Source organism: Ischnura elegans, chromosome X (assembly GCF_921293095.1).
Source record: "Ischnura elegans chromosome X, ioIscEleg1.1, whole genome shotgun sequence".
Lineage (NCBI taxonomy): Eukaryota > Metazoa > Arthropoda > Insecta > Odonata > Coenagrionidae > Ischnura > Ischnura elegans.
The window spans coordinates 64,769,390-64,786,468 of record NC_060259.1 but is presented as its reverse complement, the minus strand read 5'-3'; the positions used below and the strand labels follow the sequence as shown (position 1 = coordinate 64,786,468).

Genomic DNA, 17,079 nt, shown 5'->3' with positions numbered 1-17,079 from the left:
CGCTTTACACGACGCAATTTTGATTGCGCCTTCGCACGTACGTCAGATTGCGCAATTCCGTGTACCGTGTAAAACGGCCTTTATGCTTTCATTAGTGATGAGTCGATTCATTTTTCTTGATTCCGATTCTTTCAAATCGATTCTCAATTCCGCTTTCATCGATTCTTATTCATATTAACACGTGGGATATTGATTTGTCAGTAGCATTGCTGTCATTAAAATTTAAGAATTGATTGAAATAGAATAACAAAGACCAAAAAAAGTATATATATATATATCTAAAGTAACGAATAAGTATTTAAGTGATGCATCCTCAGCTTAAACAAAATTATGAACACTCAAACCATTTCAGACATAATTTGTTATCTTAATAATGTACGGTGCACAATGGTTCAGGTGTTGCGGACTTTATGCCCCAAAGCTTATAGTCTATTTTCAAAATATTTATCCTCCCGGAGTCGATGCTATCGGAATCGATTTCAGGAGATCAATTCTGGATTCCGATTCCGGGCCTGAGAATCGGTGGAATCGAGAGTCGACATTTGGAATCGACTCACCCGTAGTTTTTATACTTCGGAAATCGGTGCACTGCTTTCGTTACCCCTCCCCTCATTTCCCCTCCGTCTCTTGAGCTCTTGATTATCGCCGACCTTACGTTAGCCTCACATCCACCGCGGTACAGTTGAATACAGTGGCGTAACCAGGTGGGTTTAGGTGTTGTGTGCCTCAGTGTACAGAATAGGTTATCAGTCGTTGTCCAATCTGAGGCTCTATCAATGAAAAGATGAAAATTGTTATCGAGCTTTGATAATAAATAATTTTATCTGTTAGCAGTATAAATACTTTTTAGGGCTGCGTCGACTACAGGGTTATTTGCGTAGCTCATTGTTCCTTAAGTAAAAGAAAGCTTATTTCTTTCTGTTTTGAGTATTCAGTATTGAAGGGTCTGTCGTTTGACATTACAAGAGTATGATTATGCCCGTATTCATGGTATAGAGGATTACATTATTGGTGGCATCTATATTATTATCCAGGACGGTTTTTATGTCATGTATCTCTACTTAATATTATTTATTGACCCCATGTGTGTATGCCATCGTTGACATCGGTCAGCAAAATCCGAAATTGGTTTGCCTCATCTCCCCTCTCAATTTAATTTCCTCATGATAATAATAAGTTTAATTCATCATAGTACAATCATACATGAAATAAAAATAAAGACTTGGAATCCTCCCATCAGCTTATATTTTAGTACTGACATAATTCGGATTTTCTAGCTTCATCATCTGCTCCATGTATCCTACGCTTCCCTTAGCCGTTATTCCCCTTCACTTGTCCCTCCAAAGTTTTCTTCATCAGGCCATTTGAAATAGAAAAGCTATATATTCAAAGATCATGATGGAGAAACTAACTTGGCTTTACCCTATTCACCTATTCTCTCAATCCCCACACAGTCTTTTGCCCCCACCTCTATTCCTTGTCATCCAACGCTTCCAATGTTTATACTCTTACTGTTCATGACTTCAAGGAATTGGATAGACCTGATGATGTCGAATGTGTGACTTAAACAGCCTGCATGTTGTGGCCGTGAAAACTTTATGATTTTATTAAGTTAAACTTTTTTCCATCGTAGAACTATTTATAACCCGCTCTATATAAAAATGATGGAAATCGTATTGACTAATTGAAATCTTGGCAATTTACTGATTGATCACAATCAACACTCGTCATAATAATTGATGTTAAATCCCAAAATAGGTATGATGTATCTCTCCGTAGTAGACTCCTATCAACTAATCACTTAATCTTGTTCCTTTTCCCAAAAAAATCTTCCTCTCTGTTGAAAACAAGACCCTCCTGTCTACTTGCCCTTCGATTATCATAAAAAGGACCAGAGGAATGGTCTTTATCATATCCTGTCCCACGATGTGGCTGATTAGATTGTCCTGTCTGCTTCTCTCAAGTTTTTTATTTTAAACTAAGAGATCGTTCATTCGTTAGAAATCGCTATTCATGAAAAGAATTTCGTTGATGAGTGGAAAAGATGAGTGACGACGGAAAATAATTCTACCCAATTCAGCCATTCTCTAGTAAGTTTAAAATAACAAAACGCCAAAGTTGCCATCCACTTTTCATGAGTTGGTGACGCCATTATAGTTTCGACTCATGAACTCGTTCAGAGAAAACCTTTCGTTGAGGGTAGTAATCACTCAGAAGTGTGTGAAGACCCAACGAATCGCGTGAGGCCCTTTCACAGGACAGAGGAGTGTCTGAGACGCTGAGTTGAGTTCGTGACGTCATCAACTCATATGCAAAAGAGTTATGGCCGACGATTTTTCGCCGCATATTTTATTTTATTGTACTCAACCATGATATAAAATGCATGGATGAGATCATTGTAGAATTTAAGCTAACTAATTATTGTCAACATTGCCCGGAAATATCAAAATTGTATAGGAACCAAAAAGTGTTGCCATCCAGCATGCTCTCCCTCCAGAGTCCTCTTAGCACGCCGCTTTATAATGCATGAGTGTATGTGTTTGTATACACTCAGCCACACACGCACGCATATATGTAACTTCCCACGCACCCCTGCGTCTCCCCCCCTTCCCCCGTGTGCCCGTCCCTCCGCCGTCCCCAGTCGATACGAGGCCGGGCGGCGGCGGCCGCGGGGGGGATCAGCCGGCGCATGCGTGCCCCCCCTCGCCGCCTCCGTCCGCCCGCTCGTCCGCCCAGTATCCCCGCGCCCGCGGCGTGAGTTGCGTGCCTCTTGTTGCCCGTGCCGTACCCTTCTTACGAGAGCCGCCGTGACCCTAGCGCCCGTGTGTACGGAGAAGAGTACCGTGCACCGCGTGCTGGTGAACACCCCCCGAGCGTCACCTAGACGCGCGCGCATTGATCCCCCCGCTCCCAGAGGCCTGCCGCGCGTGCTATACCGCCCCCGAACTCTTCCCCGTCACCCTCCTCTTACGGCCCCTTCCCCCCGTCACGTCGAGGGGGCCGTCAGCGCACGAGGTCCCGCCCAGGAGTGCTAAGCGTGGGCTCCCCTCGGCCAGGATTCCGGTGACATGCACGTTGTTTCGTGAAGTGCAGCGTCAAGTGACGTGTTTGTTCTCGCCCACGAGATGCATTTATTGATTGGCTCTGTTCGGCGGGGGAACTTCCTCGTGGGATCGGTTGCAGTCGTCCCCGGTCGTTGCGGAGGAGGCGTAGCTTGTCATCTTGGTGTTCAGTCGAGCGAATGAAACTTATTTGCGGCATATCCAGTGCTGGCCCTGCTTCTTGCTCACCTTAGTCTCCGCTATCGTCGATGCTCCTCGGTTGACAATCCCGTGGCTCGTCTTAGGACTGCATCCCAACATGGCCTTGCGCGAGGGGTGATTTTTCCCTTAAATTCACTTCCAGTGGGGCTTCTTGGTTTTTGGTGACAGCTAGGTTATTGGGTGTGTACCGCGAGGAACTGGAGGTTCGTAGTGTGAGCATGTTCTATCTCCAAAATCGTGAATACTTGTAGTGTTTTTTTCAGAGTCCATGTGCTACCTGGTGGTATTGTGAACACAGTGATTCAGCGGACTCGCAAATGTGTTAATCTTACCTGAGGTTGACAGCTTTGACAATTGTAGAAACGTTCGTAAGGACTTGAGTGTGAGTCGCATTTTCGGGTTCCGAGTTGTTCTAGGCTGACCACAGCGTGACCCTCGCTGTCCTTATTCTCATGGAAGTGCATGATTTCATCCGTGTCGCTGTTGGAGTGTCCGCGAGTCCTTCGTAGTAGCCTTATCGGAGAACTGGGACGCCTGATGCGAGACGCGTGTTGGCTCTGCTAGTCTCGTGCCGGCTCTGCCAATCGAAGGAACTTGGTTCGATTTCTATCTCAGGTAAACTTTTGTGGGCGTAAAGGGGGCGGTCTCTGACCAGTGGCTTGTTTGTTTCCATTTTTCTTGGGTGAGTGTAGTATATGCGGTCTGCTATATTATGGTCCCGTGAAGTTGTTTTGTATTGTCTTTGAGGTGCTTCAATAATGAATAATATATTAGTAAGGTATCAGGCATGAGCATTATGTATATCAAGGTGAATTATAGTTGGCATCAATAAAATATTTAGAAGAAAATGATAGGAAGGCTAATTAAGGTATGGATTAAAATCCTCTGATGGGAGATTTTATTCCCCATTTCCAGTTGTGTTCAGATTATTCTTTTTGTTCGGAAATATTTATAAGCCTATTGTAAGCATTGTGAAGTACACATCAGTACACACCATGGGGCGCTTCATTAAGACACAATGCGGTTTACGTGGTTTTTGTTACTAACTATAAGGTCAGGCGCATGGAAATACAGTTTCCTTATGAGTTTTTAATTTTGAGCATGTTGGAAGCATGCACCGTTTGTACTTTATTTTTAATTCTTTATCAATGTAAGAATCGTCAAAACCGATCTATTTCCTTTTTCTGTTGTTAACTACTTTTTCATTTCTTCGACATTTTGTCATTGGAACGCTGTACTTTTCCCATCAGCGAGGGGAAAAGGCCCGAGTCACGGTGCAGCCGCGCCGCCATGTGTGTAAGCAAGTAAGCGCTTGCCGTCGGTGATCTTTTTTGGAATGACATGTCTCTCTGCTTTCGCCTTCCCCCTTCTCCCCGTCTCTGTCCGTGTGTTAAAACGAATCCCCCCTATCTTGGGAAGATCGGTGGGGCTGCCGAGGGCAATGTCGCACATTCTGCGCATGTGCCAATATCTGTGTGTTGTATTGTTGGTAGTATGTTCTTGTCCATTTCCCAACTACCCTCGGCGCTTTAAGCCTGAATGAGCTTTACCTGAAAGCTTAAAAATGCAGAAGCATTCATGAGGGTGACGGCTAGCGCCACCAACGTCCGAATGCCAAGTAAAATTCCTGCTGTCTTCGCTTGGTGATTACTCGGCATGATTCTCAGCATTTGCATTTTGTATTCGACGCTTATTAGTCTCTCATTTTGGTCGTACGGAGGTAACGTATCTGAACTTGATAAACTGTCTGATGATTCAATTTCTGTCTGTTTTGAAAGATGGCACGACCTTACCCAATACCTGAGGGAGATTTAATAAATGCCTTCGTAAATGAATGCCTTCGATTTCTGCTCGGGTTTAATTTCCTATCGTGCTTGGGCCGAATCAGTATTGTGACTGGGAAAATAGTTCAATGATGTTAACGCATGGCATCGATGTGAAGCCTGTAAGGAATGGTGTTTTAAGGGTATTTAACCGAAAGGAGTCAACTGACACAATTTGAAATTAGTTCTATAGTGGAATTGCGCTTCGTATGTCTAGCCTGATGTAGCTTGCCAGACGACAAGTAACTGTGCATACTATATTTTCCCAGCAGAATAATTTTGAATTTTTCCTGGAGCATACTCTCTTCCATATTGCAATTTATTTTCGAACTGTTAAGAGCGTCGGTGTTCTCTGAGGCATGTTTCAGTCAGGTGAATTCATTCAAAGACTTTACCATGCTTTTGAACATTATGAAAGCTTTTATTCGCTTTGTGGAAACGATATGACGTAGCCTAATGATATTATTATCATTTTTCTCGCTTTTATTACCTGTGTGGTTGATGAAAGAAATCATCTTCAAACTTGCACTTTCCATCCTGTCAGTGTGGTTTTGACATCGATACCGTTATGAAAGAGAAAACTGTGGATAATTAAGAAGCAGTATTATTCTGCTATATCTTCACCATGATTCGAGTGGGTGTTTGGTTTCAGCGAAGTGAAAGGGCCTGCCTTGCGTTTCCTCTGAGCGATATAAATTTATTATACTCGTTCTTTATCCCCAAGGAATGCGGTTCGAGAATATTTGCATCTCTTAGAGCATTAGGTATTATCTTAATTTATGGTAACTTACACGGTGGATGTATAAAAATTCGTTGACATTGCCTTATAGATTCATTAGTTGTGATTAGGAGGTCCATCGCCTATCACAACGTACATAAATTTTATATTTTTTGACAGTGTGCATTATGTGTCGGTTTCCTTAATTTCCTTTTTTCTTTAATATAGGTTAATTCTCTCATCGAGATTTTTTCCGCTGCGATAACCACTGTATTTGTTACGGTCCATGTTGAACCTGGTTAGTCATATTATAAAGTCGTAAGTTGTTGGTTATACAAGTCGTAATGTCTCTCGCAGGGGTCGGGTTGGTGTGGTGTTTAGAGTGGGATCCCACCTATTAGGCTCGGGTTCAAATCCCGGCGATGGGAGAATTTTCAGTGACTGCCCGATCCCTGCTTGAATGTTGTGTGGAGGACATTTCAAGCGCAAAACTCCGTCCGTCGGATGGGACGTTAAGTCGCGGTCTCCTTGGCGTCTTTTGTTTAGAGCAGACTAAAGCCTACGCCGGGTTTCTCTCCACCCTACCTTCTATAACCTTCCCTTATGGCGCTAATGACTTCAGCTGTCGGTCGCATCCGCCAAATACCATACCATGTGTTTCACTTTCTCGCGCGATGCCGCTGTCCATTTAGAACACTTCCTATCTCTCTGTGGAATCCAAGAAAATTATTTTCCTTGCTAGACATTGTGAGTGAGGAAACTGTAGGAGATGAGGTGGAAACAGACTGAGGATTAAGCGAGTAATTATGGGGAGGAGATGGTGAAAACGGTGTTTGAGGGATAAATGTTTGGGAAGCGGGTAAGTGGAAAAAAATATATTTTTGCTCTTAATGAAAGGCAATAGGACTTATACAAATTCAAGAGAGAATTTCAATGTGGGAGGGAGTGCTTTGGGGTGATTCGCAAAATTTTTCATGCAAAGGGTGGCCAACTAGTGGAAAGTCTTTAATAGTTTAATCCAACCGTTGACTGTATTTTTAGGAGTGACATTTAATTTACATGGCTCCTATCTATACTAATATAAAGTCTATATCCCTGCCTAATTTTCAAAGTTCGAAATCCGACCAAAGAGAATAAAATGTTGTGTAGAATTAGAGCCAAGGTTTCCACTATGATGGTTTGATCTTTGCATTTTTCTCGGCTTTTCTTCCGCGTCAGTTGGCTTGCGGACAACACTTTCCTTCGATCTGAAGACCTTGGCAGGGTAACTGACGAAACTGTTGTCCTCAAGCAAACTGCATCGGAAGAAAACTCTATAAAAATGCAGAGATCATATTGTGTAGATAATTGTGGCGTGGTATCTTTTTTGTGGGCTTGCCGTTGTCAGGGTCAGTTTTTTATTGCGGCTGTGGCGAAGATTTTGAGATCACCATTCCCAATGAAATTTACAACGCTGTAGCGATAGTATTTCATTTCTCGTTTTGAAAAATATTCTCTCCTTTGGTTGCAAATCTTACCGAAGCGTTTGACGCTCCAAGCACTTGTATCGGGGGTGCGTGGGGTCTTATTTGGATTAATTGAAGAAAGTGAAGTACCTGGGATACCTGAAGGGCTTTTTTACCCCGTGATTATCTTGATCAAACTGAGAAATAGACGCATACGATTTATGTAATACCTGTAAATCTGTGTGGAGGAAAGTGTAGATGTCATCGTGATGTTTAGCTTTTAAACTGATTTTCTCTGTTTTAGGAACAAACGCGAAAGTCCTCGGTGAAAGATAAAAATGCTTTGGTTGTATTTATTTACGGAATCATAGCATCTTCCCTGTTGGAGGACCATAGCTGGTGGCTAGATGAAAGTATTATTACGGTATCGATGTACGCTGGTTAGAAGTTTCACTGGCACGTCAGTGACGGGTGCTTGAGCTTGTTCACCTCAAAAGCATGCATATGAATCATGTCGAAGCTAAAAGCGAAGTGACTGTGTTGATAATTCGACGATGATTTAATTGACTTTTCGAAGCCAGTGTGATCATTCCAAGTGGCGCCTAATTGAAGTATGAATTATTAGTTGCTAGCCCTGTGGAATGATAGTAATTTATCGTTAGGACTTCCACGTTTGCTGCTTTCATTGGCAGGAAAAATTGGCAAGTTGTCCCTAACAATGTTGGCTGAGCAAACATGTGAAACTGGTTCCTTGAGAGTGTTGGTATTGTTGGCGAGACACTCATATCCTTGCGCAGATATCCCTGCCGTTATTGAACCGTCGGGGGATACTTCTTATGCAACGGTTAACATGAGAGTCGGGAAAACTGGATCATGCCAAGTTCAGATTATGCTCTTTTTCCATCTTATTTTGCAATTGAGTGAAACGGAGAATCAGATTCGTACATCATTCGTGGATTTTAGAAAGCGTTCTGCATTGAACTGACTGAAAACTTGTACTTACGCATTTTTAGCTACACTTTTGCTCTATTTGAGGCCTTTTCTTTTCATGATAATTCTCGTGGATTTTGGAAGGCATTTAGCATTGAACCGATGGAACAATTTTCCAAAAATTATACTTAAGAACTATTAGCTGCACTTATACTTTATTTAAGGTCTTTTATTTTCATGATATCATAGTTCTTGAAACCTCTTGTTACCCCTTCGTATTCAATACTTTAAATCTTTTAGAAGGGGAAACTTGGTTTCTACGAAGTCTCTTCTGTTATGCAATAATTATAATGTTACCTTTATTGGTCGAGCTTGGGACTAGAAAGTCCCATCTTCCATCTTACCCCTAATTGTGCTTCAGAATTATTAGCTACACTTTTTCTCTCTTGCACTTTCTTACGCTCACAGTTATGTACTTCCTGATATCAATATGCGTATAATTTTTATATCTATTTTGTAAAATAATTTGGAATATATTTGAGAATTGAGATTGTGATACAGAATAGTAATATTTGCCTTATTTTCGAATATTGCGAGTTTGATTGAAAGCCAACGGCACTTCTAAATAATATTTAATCCCTTATTCTTCCTATCAAGTAAATTTGTATGTGTTGTCCTCTTGAACTCGAGGCAGATGAACCAGGCGTAATTTATTTTCTGCTACCTTTCTCTTAGCGTGGTTCGTCTGTTTGTCTGTTTCAACGAATGAATCTTGTAATTGATTTTTAGCCCGAAACCCAATTGTCGGATTATCTTGAAATTTTACACGCTTACTTCTGATGAAAATGCAATATTCAAAATTCACTAACTAATTCTTAACAGTGTGATATTCCATTATAAAGTTTCTTGGACAATTCACTTTTACTTAATAATGGTATCAGTAAAAGTGCATTGTCCAAGAAATATTAGTGCTATATTCAATTATCAGTCATTTAACATTGAGTTCCATCGTGCTTTTATTGGATTAGCTAAATTTCCATATGGATATAGAGTTTTAAATATTTTGAATAGAAGGCGTTCGTAAAAGAATGGCGGAAATTTCTTTAACAGCCTGGGTTTATCGTTTACATGATTCACCAATAAAAAGTAGAGAATGAAGTAAAATGATAAAAAACAAGCTTTTTCTAAAAACAAAGAGTATGAAATGCACTAAAAAGTAAGCAATAAGCTTTTCATTGCTCGGAGAATAAAGCGTGGATGCTGATTTGATTGACGTATTAATATTGCATGTAAATCCTTACCCACTTATCAAGCTCTTGTACAATAATTTCTAATAAACCTGATCAGCACCCTCGCTTTATTATCCGAGTGATATGGAATGATATGGAATGCCGTTAAAGAATCCAACTATTACTAGGTATCATTTTGGTTATCTGGCTCATAACCTCGTTAAACCATCAGGAGAATGTCGAAATTTTTCAAAATTGTATATCAGTGGCTATCGGGATGCCATTGCGGATATTAATATATGAGTTTAGTTTGTTTAAAGGGAGAAAACCAATTTTTTAATCCCCTATGGCAGTCTGCTGCCATTAAATATTGACGGCTCTCCTATGGGGGTGGATTTGCATCGGTCAGTCTATTTTCTAGTGGAAAGAAAATTTCATGGAAGGGATTGCGCGTGAATTTCATATAGAAATGACACAACTCCTTTTGCCTCTTTCCACGCTTTCCTAAAGGATCGTAACCCCTTGCATTCCTCTTCTCAATGACGTCTTATCCATACAAGTTGCTCATCCCTTCGCCATCACAAATTTATGACCCTTATGAAATTTTCTCTTTCACATATGAATGCTCTTCTATTTAAGGGGATGCTATTTGTGTCTAGGAATGCGACTGTATCCCTTTGTCCTCAGGGGCACAACCTTTATTGAGAAATAGACTTGTCATTTCGTCACCGTCAGCTGGCTATCTCTTGATCCATTCGAATGATAGAATTGAAAAATTGCTTGTCTTTTTTTTCTCCCAGGTCGTTCTATAATTCTTGATAAAACTTGGCACGATGAAAACTCGGCACGATGAAAACTCGGTTCGACCGCCGTCGGGCTCGCCTTGAAAGCGGATAAAATGATCATCTACGACAGATTATCGGACCCAAATGGCTTTTTCAGAACAAATGGTAGGGAGCCGATGCAAAATTACCTCAGCGTTTGATACACGTGAAAGTATCACCAGTTAGCGATAATTTTATTTATTTCGAATCCTATTCTTGCCAATTTTCCTTGCGTCATTTTTTTGATGATGAAATGCAATTTATCCGACTGGAATTAATGCAGAGATTAACCCCTTCGAGGTTGTATTAACTCTCCTTATGGTGGAACGAAAGCTGATTATACTCTTTCACGCCTGAGATGTAACCTTGCAAAGTGAAGCGAGCTCTTTCCGTCTAGAATTGTTATTACTCCTCTTTTTCCTGGTTTTTTCAAGTTGTTTTACCTTCCGTACTTCTAGGAAGCATTTTGATCTTCTACTCAAAGGCATACATTCCTTATCTTCGTTTTCGTATTTTTTATTCGTCTCCTGCGTAGCTGTTACTTTTACCGTTGTACGTCTTTCTCAGTTTCTACAATTCTTTTTAAATTTTTATTCTGTTATTTGTAGCAATATTTAAATGATTTTATTCTCCTAATTTTCTATTTCAACTTGCACACTCTCGCAATTGAAATTAATCGATGTTTTATTTTTGCTTATTATACTTTCCACTTCATTAGCATCCTCACACGAAAGTCTTTATTATGACTTCTGCCACCATTAGCCACTATCTTTTTCATCTACGCGTGGCGTGTATTAGCAGAAAGCGTATTGGCGTCCTTATGTACCATAAAAACGGGTTTCGATGAATCCAGCCGTTAAAATTTACTTTTAAAGACCAATATCATCACCCCCGTATTGTCCTGTAAGTACGTCCTCCACTACTCTTGGCGTTGAAATCCATGCATGGCATCTTGGACAAATCTCAAGTTGCATAAGGTTTGTGCTGGTATCCGTAAGTGGTGCAGATGAAAATTGAATTCCTTCTTTAAATGGCTCGAGCTGTTATTCCGTCGTATGTTCATGAGTCGAGATTTATATATAAATGTTCCTAAATTTACTTTGGGTCTCATGCCTTAGGCAAATAAAAAAGAATTTCAAGTAAAAGATTCATTTTAGGCTTCGACGTATAGGGGATGGAATATGGTTTGAAGTCTATTTCCGCACTACTTTGGGAGTTTCACTTTGTCGTCGCCTTTTTGACGGTTATAATTTTCAAGTAGTCCTGAATTAGCAGTTTAAATCCGTAAGGTAAAACTATTTACCAATTATTTGATGATGATCCTTTAAGGCATTGAAACGCTTGTAGATTTAAATTACACGAGTTAAAAATATTTTGTTTTTCACATTTTCGTGAATTGATGTCACCGTTTACGTAAGAGATAGGGTGGTTTCCTATTATTTTTTGATTGCCTACATCGAAAGATTATTACTCTCGGAGTCCGTATTTCACGCTTTTAGATTTTTTAATCACGATATCTATTTTTCGCGATTAAATGAAAAGTGAAAAATTTCAAGCGCGCGAAAACGCGACGGGTAAGTATGAATGCTGGGAAAACCCCGTGTGACGTCGTTCTGGTTCCCGCTGCCGCAAGTGAGGTGACCTTGGGGCGAGGTTTTGAGCGCTGATACGACGCAGGATGCTAGCAGGTAGCAGAATACCCAGCTAGCTGGTAGCGCTTGGCTTAAATAAGGATTATTATTCCCTTATCAAACGAAGGAAACTTTCCGACCTTAAGCAGTTTTAATAGGTGATTATTTAGGCATATTTCCCTGAGCTCTGTGCCTCATGCATGCATTGGTAATCTCAGACGATGTAAAACTCCTATCTACTCGTATAGAAACTAGGTCCCTGTGACGTCACGTGGAGTAGCATCGCATGGGCGCCAATCTGGCCTTTTTCAAATGAGGATAAAATTCACCATTGCCATTCGTCTAAACCGGTGTTTCTAAAACCAAATAATTTGTATATTATGAATACACTAATGGTGGGTAACGAATCGCAATCAATGCCTTTCGTTTTCTTTGATGAAGGAAACTACCCTATTAGCGCTGGGCTTGATCTGGGTTTTCCTTTAGCCACCTTTTGTTCTGCCTCTCTCATTCCTCTGGAATAAAAGTAACCATCCGCTGGCAGTTAATGAGAATACGAAGTCCATTTCTAGTGTGTTTGTGCAGCCAGTGTGATCGGGTTGATCTTCCGGAATGCCGCGCAAAATTGATGCAATATCCTCGGGTATGACGCATCTCTGTCATGCCAGTGATGAGTGGATATTCAAGTTGTAATGATCGCCGAAGTCTTGTTCCGCGACCCGCTTTCCCATTCTCCCGCCTTACTATCCTAACTGAACGCGAATTTACCCGTGAAACCTTCTTTAACGTTTTCCAACGCTTTCGGAATACCCTTGAAGCTATAAAAAATTACCAGCCCAAGAAACTCGAGGGATTTAAGAATTAGTCTGGTGTATTTGGGAAAATTTTTCATCAGGTTGTCTTCACCCATGTGTGGTTTATTTCAAACATTCCGCCTGAACGGCGGTGAAATTCCATTACGCAGCCATGAGGAGAAAAAAAACTGGATGGCATAGTGGTCTGCGCAGTGGCCCGGAAATCCAAAGATCCGTGGTTCGATTTCCGGTACAGGGAAATTTTTTCTCATAGCAATTCATGTGAATCACTTATGTGGTCAAAAGGGAGGAATTTTCTGGCGTTTAAATCGACTCTGCGCTCACCGTTATATCTGTTCGGCGCTTGCGCGTCCTAATCGTGCTAATTACCCTCTAATTCGCCCATCATTTCGTCTTTTATTTTGTTCTAATAAGAAGGAAAAATTAATTTTTATCGAGACGACGGTGTGTTCAACTATGACGGGAAATCGTTGGAAAATGAGACAGGAACGAATCAAAATTAGACCCAGAAAATGAAACGTGCGGAAATCTTGGATAAGTCATTGGAAAAAGTAATTGGCTGCTATCCAGCGATTATTTGTCAACTTTTAGGATGCAACTGCGACGTAGCCAGTGGTGAGCATATACGAGTCACAAAATTGCCTGAAGTGAACTCTAATTTCCTTTCGACCGGTCGTATATGATGTGTTTTCGCGTATTACGTGGTGTAAAATTCGTTATCATCTTAAAATGTTCAGGTTTTATAGAATTTTTCAACATTTTCGTGTTCCTCGAATGTAAAAGTACCTGTTTGATAAACTGCAGAGTGAAAAATTTCAAATTTGAGATGCAGGAAAATGTTTACAGAGGCCCTCATTATTATGGCCTGGATATACCGTGGTCATAGTATAATTTTGACGATGAATAATAATAGTAATAATAATATTTATTGTTCTCGGACCATTGTCCATTAAGAACAGAATGGCTACAGCATACAAAAAAACACAAAATGAACTTTTACAAAATACACCAAATTTTCCAAATGGAATACAGCACAACTAACACATCAGAACATAAAAATGAAATCTTGAAGTTACTCAATCAATCATAGCAAGAAAACCTAAGTATACATAGTGTACTCACATACTCATCACAACATTTTGGGTAGAACATTAACAATGATAAATCATTTACTCCAACAAATATGGCATGCAATTTCAAACAGACACACAACGCAAACAAATGCGCAAATAGAACAGATTTATTGTTTTGTTAACTGGCCGATAGTGGTGAGTTTGGTTCACCTGGTCAGATGATGTGAGGTCTGAGATCTGGAGGTCGTCGTCGAAATATATTCCAGATAGTATCATCTGTCAAAGTCATAACTTTCCAAATTTATCCCTCAACATTTGTAAGTATTATTTTTTGTAAATATTGAGGATAAATGGATCGCTTTCCAATCATCGCCGCGCTGCTGATATTTTTGAAAACCGATTCAAATGCGTCCATGGTAACGAAACTCGAAATTCTCCGGTACGGATTGGGGCATCCTCTGTATACCCCCCGGGCGGCGGTACTGCCTGTAGGAAATGCTTTACGTGCTGGCTGGGTCTACTCAACGGAGGATGCGTCGCGACGTCTCGCCTCAATTTCTGAAGGCCAATCGGTCGTCGCTCCCCTCGATACGGTATCCCCGACCTCTCCAGGGAGAAATATCCGAGCGTTTTTGGAGGTAGAGGTCACGTTCCGAGGTCCCCTTCTGGAACAGATAAAGCGCAAGAGTGGAATCTTAAAACAGGGATATGTCATGTGTAGCAGGAATAAAGCTTAAATGAAAGGAAAATATAACTTTTAACTTGTTTAAAATTATGTATGAATCAGTCGGTAGGAATTCACGTCGTTGATTTCTGTTACAAATTGAATTTTACTGCTGCATCAGTTAGTATCCAGAATATCAGAGAGCAATAATTATGAAGTTAATGACGTTGCCTTTTTAAATACTTGGGCATAATGTAGTCTACACGTATGATATGCTACAAGTACCTTTTCATTTAATTTTAATCATAAATGTGGAAGAAGCTTCATGGTAGCGTCAACTCATGCTTGAGTGTTCCTAAGTCATCCTTCAATTGCTACCATCATTATGGACGTATCTATCGGTGAATGTCTTTTTTTATGTTCAAAATATTATTCTTTTGGTCAAATATGAGAAGGGTGGTAGTCTAGTCGTCGAGCGCTGGCCTTGTGACCGTTGGGTACGGGTTAAAATCCTGGGTGAAGCCTTCTGGCATCCCGAAAACAAAATCCGTGGCGCAAGGAAAGGAACTTACCCTCCCCCACTTCAATCAGGATCTTTAAGCTGCGGATTAGATTGGGGTGTGCTCTACCTTCACCCAACTAAACTCACCTTAGATTTGAAACACCTTAGAGTGAGGGAATGATGGATCTAATCGTTAGATGTAGTTTACTCATTTACTCTTTGATCTACCGGCGTTCTGCGGTGGATGATTTTTGTGGGCCATGTATTTAGCCTTCACCTTCTATTTTAATAATATCTCTTTACTTTAGAAATACTTTAACAGCCCATCGTGAATTTCATCAAAATATATCTAATCAATCGCCAAATGATTCTTGATTTAACAGTCTTGACCATTTTCTATTTTTACGGATTTTTAAAGACTAGAAACTCGTGAATTCTCCTCAATCATTACCTATTAGTAATTGTTAGACTCATTTTCATTGATATTAATGGGAGAATAAATTTACCTTAATGGAGTGGTATTTAAACAGCTTTCTCATTTCAATATGGATATTCAGAATTTCCACAAAGTAAGCCCTGACGCTATTTTATATGTTCACTGAGAATGATTAGGAAAGTTTTGTCTTCGTTTTATTTAGTTCTTCTCACCCACTAAACGAATTATTTTGCTGAATTCCGAATTTGGGCCAAAATGATCGACCGGACATTTCAGGTACAGGGAAGACTTAGACTGCCCGCAAGTACGATAATTATATGTTGCATAAATTCTGTCGAGTATTGCGTATTATTAAATATCAGTGCACGTTAGTCCTCAATCTCCCACATTCGCATGCCCGGGGATTTGGGAAACATTCCTACCGATCGCTAGGCATTCAGTGTATGGCCCCTGGGAGGAGGCTGTATCAAGGAGTATGGGAAGGCATTCGTGGGTGTACTTGAATAGAAATGCAAATTAACTCGCATTATCATCGCTCGGAGGCCGAGGCTCGTTCGAACCTCAAAAAACTGTAAATTATTAGCGCGTAATTTTTAATAGTTTAGTTTCAGCTACAATTTTATCAAAAATTTAGGTATTCTTATAGTATGATTTAATTTATTCATTTATCATTCATTAGTGCGAATTTACTTTATTAAAGTTCGTAAAAGTTAGAAACCCATATTAAGAATTATTTTACCTGTAAAAAAGTTTAGAGTTCTGCTTTAAATGTTTCAAATTCTCTGCTGAACCTTTGACACGCATGTATGACTTCATAATATGTCCTTGCTTAGGAGGCCGCTAATGCTAAACTTTAATTCTGAGAAAGACAAAGCGTAACAGTCATGCATCCCACATAACCACGATCGCGAGTGCATTTCAAAGTATTTAATAGGACTTATCGAATGTTTGCGACAAAATTGCTTTTCAAATATATTCTAATACGTCCTATCTTGCTATACGCACAAAATGCTTTACGTGGGGGAAATAATGACTACAGAATGCTTCGTAACTTAACTCCATGATGAATTCACGCTCGCCCGGGGACCAAGACTCGCTCGCACCCAGTCATAAAAGCACTTTGCTGGTTAAATTTCCTTCCTCGATGAGGGATCTTGGTATTCCTTTCGACCGCCCCTAATAATAGGCCCTCATCCCAACGTACAGGGTTCGTTGTTCTTCGATATGGAAGCGTGGTACAGCGGTATTGCCAATTCCGCGTCCATTCGGGACTTGGAAAATTTACTAGATTTAATTTAACAGTGAATTTCACATTTGTGATAAATAGTCCGTTAGATACGTGACATTACTCATCTGTCAAAAAAGTGGAATTAAAGACGATATGAAATTGTAGAATCCACACTATCCCCATTTACTCCGTAGTATTGCAATCACGTAGCAAGTGATGCAAATTTTTAGCTCTTCGGGACATTCGTGCTCCTTGTGTTAGAAGCGGTGGCATGCCTCGCTCCCACCTTTCATTTCTGCGCTGCAAACGTTGAACGTCGTTGAAGTCTGGATCACGGAAAAGTGCGGGTAGTGCCCAATCGTTGAGCGGAAGCGGTAGTTGTGGGTGGAAGAGGCTGCGGCCCGCCCCTCAGTGAATATGCTTAGGGAGGTTCTCTCTTATTTCCGGATGCCGAGTGAAATTTCAAATTCTGATGACTTAGGAGATAGCTTAGGAGTC

General features: G+C 40.5%; 1 protein-coding gene across 4 annotated transcripts in view; it reads left to right on the top strand.

The window, feature by feature from the left end:
- The window catches only part of LOC124171921 (IQ motif and SEC7 domain-containing protein 2), a 251,094-nt gene that overhangs the window by 15,937 nt on the left and 218,078 nt on the right, over positions 1 to 17,079 (top strand). Inside the window, exon 1 of one of the 4 annotated variants that reach the window (XM_046551342.1) lies at positions 2,759 to 3,878. The exons of the other annotated variants lie outside the window; for them this stretch is intronic. The gene's annotated coding sequence lies outside the window, so the exon portion shown is untranslated. Of the gene's footprint in view, positions 1 to 2,758; positions 3,879 to 17,079 lie in introns of those variants that run through there. 4 annotated transcript variants of the gene reach the window in all.